The following is a 13,366-nucleotide window of genomic DNA, read 5'->3' on the forward strand; positions in this document are numbered from 1 at the left end:
ACGAGACACAATAGAAAAACTGGCGCCAAACCATGCAAGCCACAAGAGAAGAACGAGGACGAGACACAATAGAAAAACTAGCGCCAAACCATGCAAGCCACAAGAGAAGAACGAGGACGAGACACAAGAGAAAAACTAGCGCCAAACCATGCAAGCCACAAGAGAAGAACGAGGACGAGACACAAGAGAAAAACTAGCGCCAAACCATGCAAGCCACAAGAGAAGAACGAGGACGAGACACAAGAGAAAAACTAGCGCCAAACCATGCAAGCCACAAGAGAAGAACGAGGACGAGACACAAGAGAAAAACTAGCGCCAAACCATGCAAGCCACAAGAGAAGAACGAGGACGAGACACAAGAGAAAAACTAGCGCCAAACCATGCAAGCCACAAGAGAAGAACGAGGACGAGACACAAGAGAAGAACTAGCGCCAAACCATGCAAGCCACAAGAGAAGAACGAGGACGAGACACAATAGAAAAACTTGCGCCAAACCATGCAAGCCACAAGAGAAGAACGAGGACGAGACACAATAGAAAAACTAGCGCCAAACCATGCAAGCCACAAGAGAAGAACGAGGACGAGACACAAGAGAAAAACTAGCGCCAAACCATGCAAGCCACAAGAGAAGAACGAGGACGAGACACAAGAGAAAAACTAGCGCCAAACCATGCAAGCCACAAGAGAAGAACGAGGACGAGACACAAGAGAAAAACTAGCGCCAAACCATGCAAGCCACAAGAGAAGAACGAGGACGAGACACAAGAGAAAAACTAGCGCCAAAACATGCAAGCCACAAGAGAAGAACGAGGACGAGACACAAGAGAAAAACTAGCGCCAAAACATGCAAGCCACAAGAGAAGAACGAGGACGAGACACAAGAGAAAAACTAGCGCCAAACTATGCAAGCCACAAGAGAAGAACGAGGACGAGACACAAGAGAAAAACTAGCGCCAAACCATGCAAGCCACAAGAGAAGAACGAGCACGAGACACAAGAGAAAAACTAGCGCCAAACCATGCAAGCCACAAGAGAAGAACGAGGACGAGACACAAGAGAAAAACTAGCGCCAAACCATGCAAGCCACAAGAGAAAAACGAGGACGAGACACAAGCGGTTGTGTCTCGTCTTCGCTCTTTTCTTGTGGTTTGCTTGGTTTGGCACTAGTTTTCCTCTGATACAAAACAACTTAAATTTGTCCTTAGTGTCCTTTAACGTCTTCATTTGCAGATCTCGGAGTATGACATATGAGCAGTTTTCTGTTGGGCTAAAAAATTTAGAGATCCCAGACAGGACTTGGAAAAGGAAATAGAAGAAAGAACAAAATGGTAATCAGGAAGTTTTGGGAAAAGTAAAATAAAAATAAGCAGCAAACGAATAAGCAGATATAGAACAGAGAGGCCTTTTTTGACGCTCCGTTAAGAATACTTCTCCAACTGTGCAGGTATTGTGAATAAAAACGACGGCATTTTTCACAGAAAATGTGCAACAGGTCAACGACTCTTATGCATGGCGAAGAAATACGCCAAATACTACCAATTGTAATGTTCATAAACGCGACCAAACGAAAGATAATTTTTGGAGGTTAATATAAAACAAAAACCTGAAATCTGAGGTTGCGTCACACTGAAGATGAGAAAAATGGTGGCGTCACTCAAGACGTGGCTACAAAACTTCGCATTGTTTTGTGAAAGTATACGTATAGTTTCCCGCGGATGAGGCCGCTGAACAACCACAGTTCGCCCTGTTACCACCCATTCCTTTCAACAGGCATCACCCAATATTTTACACACCCAACGCCCCAACAGTCATCATTCCCAAGAATCTCGTCTTTGCGCTCACGGAAGCCGACGGTACACACAAGAGGTCCCGAAGGACACAGGTGCGTCTCTTGACAAGCGCCTATACACTTTTCCCGGAACGTCTCGAGGACCGACGCCCTGTTGTGGACCGGGGCTGTGGAATGCATGCTCTCCAAGAATTCGCAAGAGTTTGACGAGGAAGGTTTCTGCTTGCGATTACGACAGTCCAAAAACTGTGTTCCTCATGAGTCATGAAAAGGGATACAGGGGCGCGATAGAGATACGCTGCTCTGAACTGGGCACTTGCAGCAGCCGCACAAGAACGCGAGAAACGCGGTGTCGTTGACAGCGGTGCTGGTAACGGTTACCTGCAGCACTATCTGGCTATGCTCAGGCGAATGAGAGGACAGGGCTGTCTGTTGACACCTTTAGTGGGTGAGGAATTTGGAGCAAGCCAGGCTATCCAAATATTTGTAGGAAGAGGAGAATTATTGCTGAGGGTCAAAGTTAGCAGTACGCTGAAGATCATGATGGTTGAATTATCTTTGAAGCCTTGCAGAGGATCGACAAAACATTAGCGGCCTTAGTGAACACACGCGTAGGGTGTGAAGGCGGTCAGAGGGGGAAGGCGACGATTTGAGAAAAAAAACAAGAAAGGCGTCTCGAGTGCCACAATGTTTCTATAGGGTTGTTGCAGGGTGTGTGCTTCTGTATATATTTTTTTTTACCTTCGTGAAGTGATCCGAGCCATTTTCAATATCTTGTCATTCTGAACAATCTAAAGTACTATCAAAAAGCAGTATCCAGAACCAAATTGCGCAACGAACTGCTAAAAAATAATTGCCGGTTTTGTTGGCATGTTTATTATAGCTGCGTAGGATGCATCCATACTGCTCGCTTCAAGTTCCTACTTTCCTTCGAGTCATCCCTCCGGTGGAACGAAACTCTCATTTCAAGGTCTCTCTTTCTCTCTCTCTCTCACGCACACACACACACGCACACACATGCACACACGCACACACACACGCGCGCGCGCGCACATACAAACACGCATACACGCACACGCACAGACACGCGTACACGCGCGCACTCAGACACGCACGCACACAGACACGAATACACGTACGCACGCACACAGACACGCATACACGCACGAACGCACACACACAAGCACACACATACACAGGCACCCATACACGCTCACACACGCAAACACGCCTACACACACGCGCGCGCATACACAAACGCACACACAAACACGCATACACGCACACACACAGACACGCATACATGCCCGCAAACACAGGCGCGCGCCACTTACGTGAGGAGATGCAGCTTCCTTTCGGTAGCAGATTTCCACAGGCAGCTGAGGTGTGGGAGTTGTCATGCGTGGGGAATACAGATTCTTCGTAGCACAAGAGTCCTTTAATAATTAAGGGCTCTAGTAGTACTTAACGAGCGGCGGTCGGTGACGAAAATAATCACGCGGGACGAACATCTACGTTACTGTAAATTGTTTTTTGTATGAATAATACACCACTCTTTGTGCGCAGCTTTTATTAATGCAGGTAGTGAACTCATAATGGCAATGACCTTCCACTCTCTATCACTGCCCGTACTAAGCGATGACGCTATGACGCTTTCACTACGTCGAAGGACGCACCGAAACAGCTGCATCAGGGACGCGATGTAGCTCCCACAGGGTGCGTGCAAACACGTGACGTCATGGTTGCCAACGAGCTGTCGTTTCAAGCGTAGCCACCAGGTGCACGTGTACCTGGTGGCGAAGCTTGAAACGCTTGAAAATAATGAGCAAGAAATGTGTTCTGCTCCTATATTCCGGAAAAAAAAAGTTGTTTCAGTAAAATTTAAAGGTTTAAATGGCTTAAAGAAGCAACTCTCCCTGTTATCGCGCCGTGGGTGTTATTTCTTGCAAAAAACTACGAGGCTGAGCCAGCCAACTGATATGGTGCAAAATGATCACATTTATATAGCCCCAATTTGTTTGGTGAGGCGCTCGAAGCGTGCGCGTCAGTTTCATTCCTAACAAAGGCCGACATTGTGAAATTTACATGTCAATGCAGGCGGCATTCACCAACGTCATCCGCAAGGGTCGCTTACGGCTCGAGCGGCGTTCGCCATGTTGGTGGTCGCGTGCACTCACGCCAAGGTAGATGTAGAGTGGTAGCGCTACTTGCGAATAAGCCTATACATACAAAACATGGCAGTTTTGTTGCGGAGCCAACGTCCTCTTAGAAGTGTGCGAACAATTAAATTATGACGCCGTAATTAAAAACAAAAACATGACGTCAGAGCAAGGTGATTTTTTTTTGGCTGGAGAAGCAAATTCTGGTATGTATCGAGGTTTAACGCGACACACGAGGCAAAGATGAAGAAAGAAGACCCGATGACCGCCGACTGCCGACGCTATTTTTAGTAGTCAGCGCTCATTTCTGCCCGAGAGGTACAGTTATAGGCGTAGTAATAGCTCCTCGTTTGAGAGCCGTTCTTGAGCACCCATGTTTGCAAGCCACGGGCTGGGACAGAATTTTGCCGATCGAGTTAAGCTCACATTAAAAGAGAACAGTGCAAATTTTTAACCAAAGTGAATTTATTAGTTGAAAGCCATAACACACACAACTCGGAATAGTGACACAACAAAAGGTTGGTGAAGTCTAACCCACGCGGCAATTTTAAAGTTTGCACCAGCAAAGAACAAGCTAGTTGCCTGCTATGCACAAATGGCATAAGAGTTCTTTAAATTGCGCGCCAGTCTCCCGGTGAAGTTAGGTCTGCTTTTTAGAACCCGTGGAGGACAGAAATTTTTGTCTGGTATAGGCACTCAGTGGAAACGGCATGCCGTACAGGACCAAAGCAATTGTAAAACCCTGCCGCTGCAATGCGATGCCAGCTAAGCAGTTCTCACTTTTCTACGTAGCATCAGTTCTTCGCGTGCTGTGGGCTCTTCCGTCGCGAAGCACACCGTTTTTGTGAGGGAAGCAGTGTCAATACCGTACGACTGGAACACTGGCTGGCACGGCAGAAAACAAGAGCGCAGACGAAGCCAACGAGAACGTAGCACGCGGACAAAAAGTAATCAATCGTTTGAAACCAACGCTGATAAAAGGCGAGTAGCCGCACGCAATGAAGACTTGGCAGCAGCGGCTGTGGCGACCGGTTCACTAAATCTGCGCATTTTATACACAGGACACCACCGCTTTTCCCGGTGGCTTTGGGTCTGCATCTTCGGCGGATCACCGTCGCACGTGCCGTATCTCCTCGACTATCGCAAATTTCGCCGCTCATCTATAAACTGCCGTGGCCTCCAGTGTGACGTCAGCGAGCCGGGGAGCAGGATTGGCTGCTTGAAAGAGGCGCCGACTAGAAAAGGAACTGTGCCTCACCGCTGATCCTCACTTGGCAGCAGCGGCTGTGGCGACCGGTTCACTAAATCTGCGCCTTTTATACACAGGTTTGTGCAATCATTTGTAGCCAATTTTTATTTTTTATGTCTTTCCCCTGACCGCTGCTGCCAAGCTCTTGTACAAGTGTTTGCTGAACTGCTAATTTGAAATGCCTTCTGAAGTTACAAAACTGTTGGAAGATTTTAAACAATAAATGCGAGATATGCGCAGTGCACTGGAGAAAGAACTTCGAAAAGAATATAAAGACCTGAAAAAATCTGTAAATTTCTTTAGTGAACAGTTTGATGCTATGGCTGAGCGCAGTGCAAAAATAGCAAAGGAAAACTCAGCGCTAAAGAAAGAAAATGCCGCACTAGCACAGGAATGCAAAGGACTGAAACAACAACTATCTGACCTTGAAGACTGGGTGACAAACCAAGAACAGTACTCAAGGAACCGCAACATTGAGATTAAAGGTGTTCCGGTAAGCGACGATGAAAACCTGCCTTCAATCTTGAGCAAACTAGACGACATCATAAGTGAACCCATTTCTGATTCTGATGTAGACATATGCCATCGTGTGCCAAGGAAAGACAAAGGATGCCCTAACATTGTCGTGCAGTTTCGCTCTCGTGCGAAACGGGAAGCGGTGATTGAAAAGGCCAGGAAGAATCGAATTTTAACCTTTGATTTTGGTTACCAGAGTGCTGATGGTTCCCATTCTCCCCCGGTATTTATTAATGAACACCTTTGCATCGCTTTGAAGAAACTTCTTGGACAAGTTGCTGAGCGAAAGAAGGAAAAAGAATGGAAGTACGCATGGACAAAGGGCGGCAAAATTTTCGCGCTCAAGACAGACACTTCGAATGTACTGCGCATATCTTGCGTTGCAGACATCGATAAGATGAAATGAGGATCAAGGAATCCGAGCATTTTTTCCAACCGCCACTCCCATCGATGGCTAGTAAATCGCTGAAAGCTGCGGATGTGACTAAAATTTATCGTGAGAAGCCATGCACATCTTTCTTCTTGTTAAACACTCAGTAAGCGCGCAATAAGTCTGATGAGCTGTGTGCCTTGCTTTCATGTTTTGGCTTTCCATTTGATGTTATTATGCTTTGTGAAACATGGTACCGACACGAACACGAAGTAATACAGATCCCGGGTTACACAAGACACTACTTAAATCGCTCAGGCAAGAACGGTGGAGGAGTACTTTTCAAGGCCAGAGAAAGTTTTCAGTGTGAAAAAATCGACGAGTTTACGGCGGTCACAACCGACTTTGAAATTTTGACTGTCATTCATAAAAAAAGCATATTTTCTGTTTTATATCGCCCTCCAGGCGGGAACGTGGCAAAGTTTTTTACATATATGGAAAACTTCTTATCCTGGATAAATGAAAAAAGTTATGAAGTCGTCCTGGGCGGCGACATAAATATTAACATGTTGAACGAAACACAGCTACGTACTGATTTCACTCGAATATTAGAAGCTAATGCATGTTTTAACACAATTACTGCCCCAACTCGCACTAGCAACGACTGTGAAAGTTTGATGATGTTTTTATTACAAACATTGAATCTCGAACTATTAACTCCGGAGTAATAAGCGCTCATATTAGTGATCATTTGTCAATATTTCTTCTTTTGGAATCGTTTGTCTCGGCTAAAGAACCGAAGCAGTGTCCCCCAGTGACTATTCAAGATATTAATCCGGCTACACTTGAGGAGTTCCGCACAAAAATATCAAAAATAAATTGGCTTGAGGTGTACAATCAGTCTGACGTAGATGCCGCGTACGAGTCATTTCTGCGTCTTTTCAAAAAGGCTTACTCGGAATCTTTTCATCCTAAAACACTGAAGCCTAGAAAAGCTAGAAAACCTTGGATAACCAATGCACTTCTGAAACTAATCAAACAAAAAGATGCTCTATTCAAACGTTTTTTCGACACAAGAGACACGTGCCATCTATGCGAATTTAAGAAATTTCGAAATAAGTTAACTGCTGCTCTCAGACAAGCCAAAAAAGATTACCTTCATAGGTTGTTTAATCCTGAAGCTATAAAGCAAACGGATATCACGTGGAGAAACCTTAGCACAGTGCTCAACATTGGACGTCAGCATTCAGAGGGCGTACGAGAATTGATAATTAACGGGGAACGTTCATCAGGCGTGCATTTAGCAAACGCTTTTAATAATTATCTTGTGTCCCTTGTAAACAGCTTTCACGATCCACGCTCCGCAGAGTACCTCAATTCCAGCAATTCTGATAGTGCTTTTTTACTTCCAACCAGCGCCGAAGAAATTTATCTCACGTTCTCCGCTCTGCGAAATAGTAAAAGCTGCGATATTGAGGACCTGCAAATACGCCCCGTAAAACACGTTTTAGATCTGATATGCCTAGTTCTTGAGCATATGTCTAATTTGTGCTTGGAGGAAAAACGATAAGGCGCCCGTGTGCTGTGCGATGTCAGTGCACGTTAAAGATCCCCAGGTGGTCGAAATTATTCCGGAGCCCTCCACTACGGCACCTCTCTCTTCCTTTCTTCTTTCACTGCCTCCTTTATCCTTCCCTTACGACGCGGTTCAGGCGTCCAACGATATATGAGACAGATACTGCGCCATTTCCTTTCCCCCAAAGCCAATTATTATTATTATTACAACCGCCATGTGCAACGATCCCTTACTCTCTGCTACTGACTACCAATATTTCATGTACCCATGGAAGGCACGTGCATGTAAATACCGGCAGTGTGAAGTAGCGATGGCACTAATGCGGTGCAGGATTCCCCGTTGAAATCTTTTAACTATGTAGATGCAGGTTCACTCCCATAAACCTTTGTGCGGCTTGCGGTGAAGTCGAGACATTGGAGCATTTCCAACTCGCTTGTCCGAGGGCAGCACGTCAGAGGAGAGCACACCTCGAAATTCCCATTTCAAATTTGGGACTCACTTCGTCGGTTTTCCTCCTATCTTTCGGCGCGAGCACCAGAGCTTTTGCATTGCATCAAGTTTGCGGATTCCTCCACAATTACATAACAGCTTCCGGCAGATTCCCTTGCAAATTGTTTCTTAAATTTCCGCATTTAAAATGTCATTTGGGAATTTTCATATATCCTATTTTCAGATATTCTCTCTCGGTATTTTTTGTCTTTTCCTTTCCTTTTTAATTACTCTGATATTTCACCCAATGCACAATCATTATTAGCTTGGTACCAGTTCACCCTATTCTTTGGCTCTCCTCACTGATCCCTGGCCAATCACCAGTCGTCGGTATGTGCCATTACACGAAGGCAACAACAACAACAAGTTCTGCTGGCTCCGCGAGCTGCTAGGCTTGGGCCCCAGCTGCAGAAGTCTGGGCTACCAGACCTGGAAAGGCCGCCGTAGGCATCCTGAGCGACCAGACCCAGGCAACTCTGCTCCCTTCCTGCTTTTCCCGTGGTTGGCAGCCTCAGAACGCGGACCACCTCCATCGCCACCGCTGCTTCCCCGGGCTACCTGACCTGAGGGCCGCGCCCGTGCTCCACAGTTGTGACGGGTTCCTGCGGCAGCGTTTGGGCCGGCTGTGGAGGCTGCCATCCACCATACGCCTCCATCGGAGCTTCTACCGGAGCCCACGGGCTGCGCCGACGCCCCGCCACAGCTCCTCGCCCGGCGCTTCATCTGCCTACCAGGCTCATCCGTGGAACGCCGAGTCCTTCGCTTAACGCTGAACTCTGAGTGGGCCTTTCCTTTTGTTTCCCCTCAAGTTCTCCTTTGCCTTCCGCGAGTGTTGTATTTGTTTGTTTGCTTTCCTGTTCTTGCGTTCGTGAACCCTTTCCTCTCAAGGCTTAAATTAGAGCTGTTCTTTTCCCGCATGCCGCCTGGTCTATTTCTTCTACCGTTTAACGTGCGGTAATTTCAACCCGCAGTCTTTCGCCTCACACAGCTGCACAGTGAGAGAGAAACGAGTGACGAGAAAGTCGAATGCTGCAGTGCGCGCGTCAAGCACTGTTAGAAGTCGCAACTGCACCAAGCATCACAAATAACTGCCCATTCAGGGATAATTTGGTACAGTACGAAACAGTAAGTGATATACTCTGGCCAAAAAGCAGTACCACACCTTTTGGAGGTGCTAATCTGAACCAGCAGAACACCGCACATCACCAGACGGTAACCTCGCCCTCGCTCGGGTTCGGTCGAAACGTAATTCGGTTAAGTGGTCACTGCAAAGTCGGCTGCCTAGCTAGTAAAAGTTTGCACCTATTCTTTCTTAAATTTATCCCCCATTGACGGTATATCTTGGGTTTAGAGCGGGGGAACGTGCATCACAGTAAAGACAGAGTTGACGACGCTAGCGCAAAGGGACAACACAGAGCTCAGCAGACGAGGCTCCGTACGTGCTGTGTTTGCGTAGCGACGTCCTGTCGTCTGCTAATGCCACCCCGTTGCAATGCAATGGACCTTTATTTTTGAAACGTTTTTCCCGAAGATTTTCCATCCTCTGCTCGTGCTGTTGACGGCGCAACAGGTACTCATTGTCGCAGAAAAAGACGAGAATGGCGAAAAGACGAAATGCAAAGCGGAAAACGAAAATTATGCGCCATCGCTTCTGAGGCAACAACAACTAAAACCGAAAAACCGTGATGAGGTCCGATTTCCAGCACTGCCAAAGGCTGAATTCAGGGTAGAGGCCCCTTACTTTCGGTGGCTTCACTGGCGGCCGCGCCCCAAGCTGGCAGAGATCAGCGTTTCCTCCCCTTGCCGCCACCTGCCGCGGTGGCTCAGTGGTTAGGGCGCTCGACTACTGATGCGGAGTTCCCGCGTTCGAACCCGACCACGGCGGCTGTGTTTTTATGGAGGAAAAACGCCAAGGCGCCCGTGTACTGTGCGATGTCAGTGCACGTTAAAGATCCCCAGGTTGTCGAAATTTTTGCGGAGCCCTCCACTACGGCACCTTCCTTCCTTTCTTCTTTCACTCCCTCCTTTATCCCTTCCCTTACGGCGTGGTTCAGGTGTCCAACGATATATGAGACAGATATTGCGCCATTTCCTTTCCCAAAAAACAATTATTATAATTATTATTATTATTATTATTATTATTATTATTATTATTATTATTATTATTATTATTATTATTATTATTATTATTATTATTATTATTATTATTATTATTATTATCCCCTTGCCGCCAGTGCGTTTTAATATATATTAATGATTTACCTAACGCTGTGCCTTCTGGACTTAGTCTCTTTGCCGTACACTGCGTAACATACAGTAATATTGTTTCAATCACTGACCAACAATGTTTGCAGACTGACTTGGATGCAGTTACCGCGTGGTGGGCAGCTTGACTTATGCCACATAATACTTCTAAAACTAGGCTTTTGTCATTCACTCGCAGTTCTCGCAATCCTACAACTTATTTCCTCAAAAAATTCGTTGGAGGCACTTAGATATCTAACAACTGCGGGAAAGCGAGAGCCTTTTGCGACTCATTACGCTAATTTGAATTCGCCGCGCTTGAATTCATTTCACGACAGAGAAGAGCAGCTGGCACGAGCGTGGCAGAGGAAGCTGTGACGTCATCATCCACGTTTTCTCGTTTTTGAGCAATTTTATCCAAATTATAGACCTTTCGGTGATCTTAAGGTCACGTGACTTCAAGATCCCGTGGCATCACAAGGTCACGTGATCTTGGTGGCGACGTAACGGACGGACAGTCACCGCGAGTATGAGCCATTAAAGGTTGTCGCCTTAATAACGATTCTGTCGAACTCACAACTACTTACAAGTACCTGGGAGTTCACCTGCAATCAGACTTAACATGACTTAACCATATTAATCTAACTTCAGCATCCGCCAACACCTCGCTCGGTCTTCTAAAGCATAACCTCAGACTGGCTCTCCCGGAGCTGTAAAAACTCGCGTTCATCACACTCATTCGTCCGAAAATTGAATTTGCATCAGTCATCTGGGATCCTGATCAAGCCTATCTCATATATAACAATGAGCGCTTGCAGAACCTTGCTATGCGTTTTAATTTATCAGACTACTCGCATACTACTAACGTCACTGACTTAAAAAATCGCGCCGAATTAGAAGACTTGTCTTACCGCCGTAAACTATCACGACTAGCACTTTTCCATAAACTGCATCACCATCCATCGCTTCACCGCGATTTTTTCCAGTCACCATCAGCCTTCTTTCCGCGGCTCGACAATCCGCGCAAAGTTAAACGCATCACCTGTCGTTCATCTGCATTTTCGAAGTCATTCATGCCACGCACTATCATAGAGAGGAACAATTTACCAGTGCATATAGCCATTAAATCTAACGCCAACATGTTTCTTGCTGTGATCCGCAGCGACATTGGCATTTGTAATGTTTGAAATGTCAGATATTTTTAATGCTTTCTTTTTTTAGTTGCTGTACTTTTGCGATTACACGAACACTGCAGTATTTCTCGTTTCCGTTATGGCTAATCGTTTTCTTTAAACCTATAATTTGTATCATATTGTTTTCATCGCCTGCTTCTTCACCTACTCTCTGGTGCTTAATTGCTTTTCCAGGTTATACTAGCCATTTTATTGTTCCTTAATTCAACTTGTTAATGATGTTCCTTATTCATGTGTACTACAATGAACCCCCCCCCCCCCCCCCCCCCCCGATGTAATACCCTCGAAGGAGGGCCTTTAGGGGTATGCTGAATAAATATATAAATAAATAAAAACCACAAATAAATTATCTCTGGGTCTACCGTTTGTGCTGCGAACGCATGAGTATGTGGAAGGTGATCCACATTTAATATTGGAGGTCCCGGTAGCCGCGGCTGGTGAGCCGGCGGAAGTGGGCTGTCGACGTTGCTGGCCAGGCTGGCTGCCGAAAGTGTTCTGAACTGCGCGAACCAGGTCGCGCTCCCAACTTGACCTTCGTCGTCGGCGCCGTTGGCGATACCAGCGCCGCTACATTTATATGTTTGCTCCACCGTTCTTTCGTTCAAAAGGGGCAGCCATGAAGGTCCGCTTTTTCTGCTGAAACAGTGTCTGGAAAGCAGCTGCCGCAGTTCCCAGATTAGAGCCGCTGGAAATACAAGTTTCTCCACTCCCAGTTCTGGAAATGAGGCAATAAATTATGCGCTGCTGCTCCACTGTGTAGTGCGCACGGGTAGCATACATTTATTAACCGATATGAAAAGCTTCAAGGCGCGTGCGTTCTTTCGTGAAACGCAGTCGGTGAGCTATAGGGTGGTCGACTTACTGGAAACCCGAACAGGCAGAGTGGTTATATCACGGCGCCGAAGGATTCTGCTGCGAACTTTATACGCACAGAGCGCTGCACAATGAACGGCGGACGCTGACGCATTCAACAATGTGCAAAAACGTTACGTATCGCTAACTATACAGGGCGGGCACCTTACGGCGAACTTGACACTGCGCGAGCCAGGTTGAAACGACCACGAACGTCGCGCACTAGCTCGCACCGTCTGGTAGCGCGGCCTCAGTGAATACTTCCCATACTTTGTGTGCTGTCAGTGATTCTATGCTGACACTATATCAGGGTTTATACTTTGGCTATTCATATTTTTTACGGGGGTTTAACGTCCGAAAGCAAAAAATGGTTTGAGTGACGCCGTAGTTTAGGGCTCCGGAAATTTTGACCAACTGGGATTCTTTAAGTGCACTGACATCGCACAGTACACGGGTCTCTTGAATTTCCCCTCCATCGAAATTCGACCGCCGCGACCGGCATCGAACCCGCGTCTTTCGGATCAGCAGCCGAGCACCGTAACAACTGAGCCACTACGGCGGGCTCTATAAGAGCTTGGGCTTTCAGCATGTCTATTATTAGCAATAATTTTCTGGATGAACGCTGCTGAAAGGTGCTTAAAGGTGCAAGCGAAGCAGCGCGACTCAGTTCAGCTCTGTTCTAGGGGCCCATCCCTGGTTTGAAGGTCAAGAGTCTGCAGCGATGCAGACGAAGACCGAACGCCAAAACCCTTAATGGACCAAATAAAGTTTTTCTCTCTCTCTCGATTGCAATTTGTAAAAGCTGAGTTATCTGTATCAGATTTTGAATTTCAGCGTCTTCACGCCTTCCCTCTTCTCTCGCCACTTTTTGCGCGCTGAGAGGTTGGCTCTCTTCCGCCGGCACCGTCGGGGGCGGAGCTTCCTGACCC

Source organism: Amblyomma americanum, chromosome 2, assembly GCF_052857255.1.
Source record: "Amblyomma americanum isolate KBUSLIRL-KWMA chromosome 2, ASM5285725v1, whole genome shotgun sequence".
Taxonomy (NCBI): Eukaryota; Metazoa; Arthropoda; class Arachnida; order Ixodida; family Ixodidae; genus Amblyomma; species Amblyomma americanum.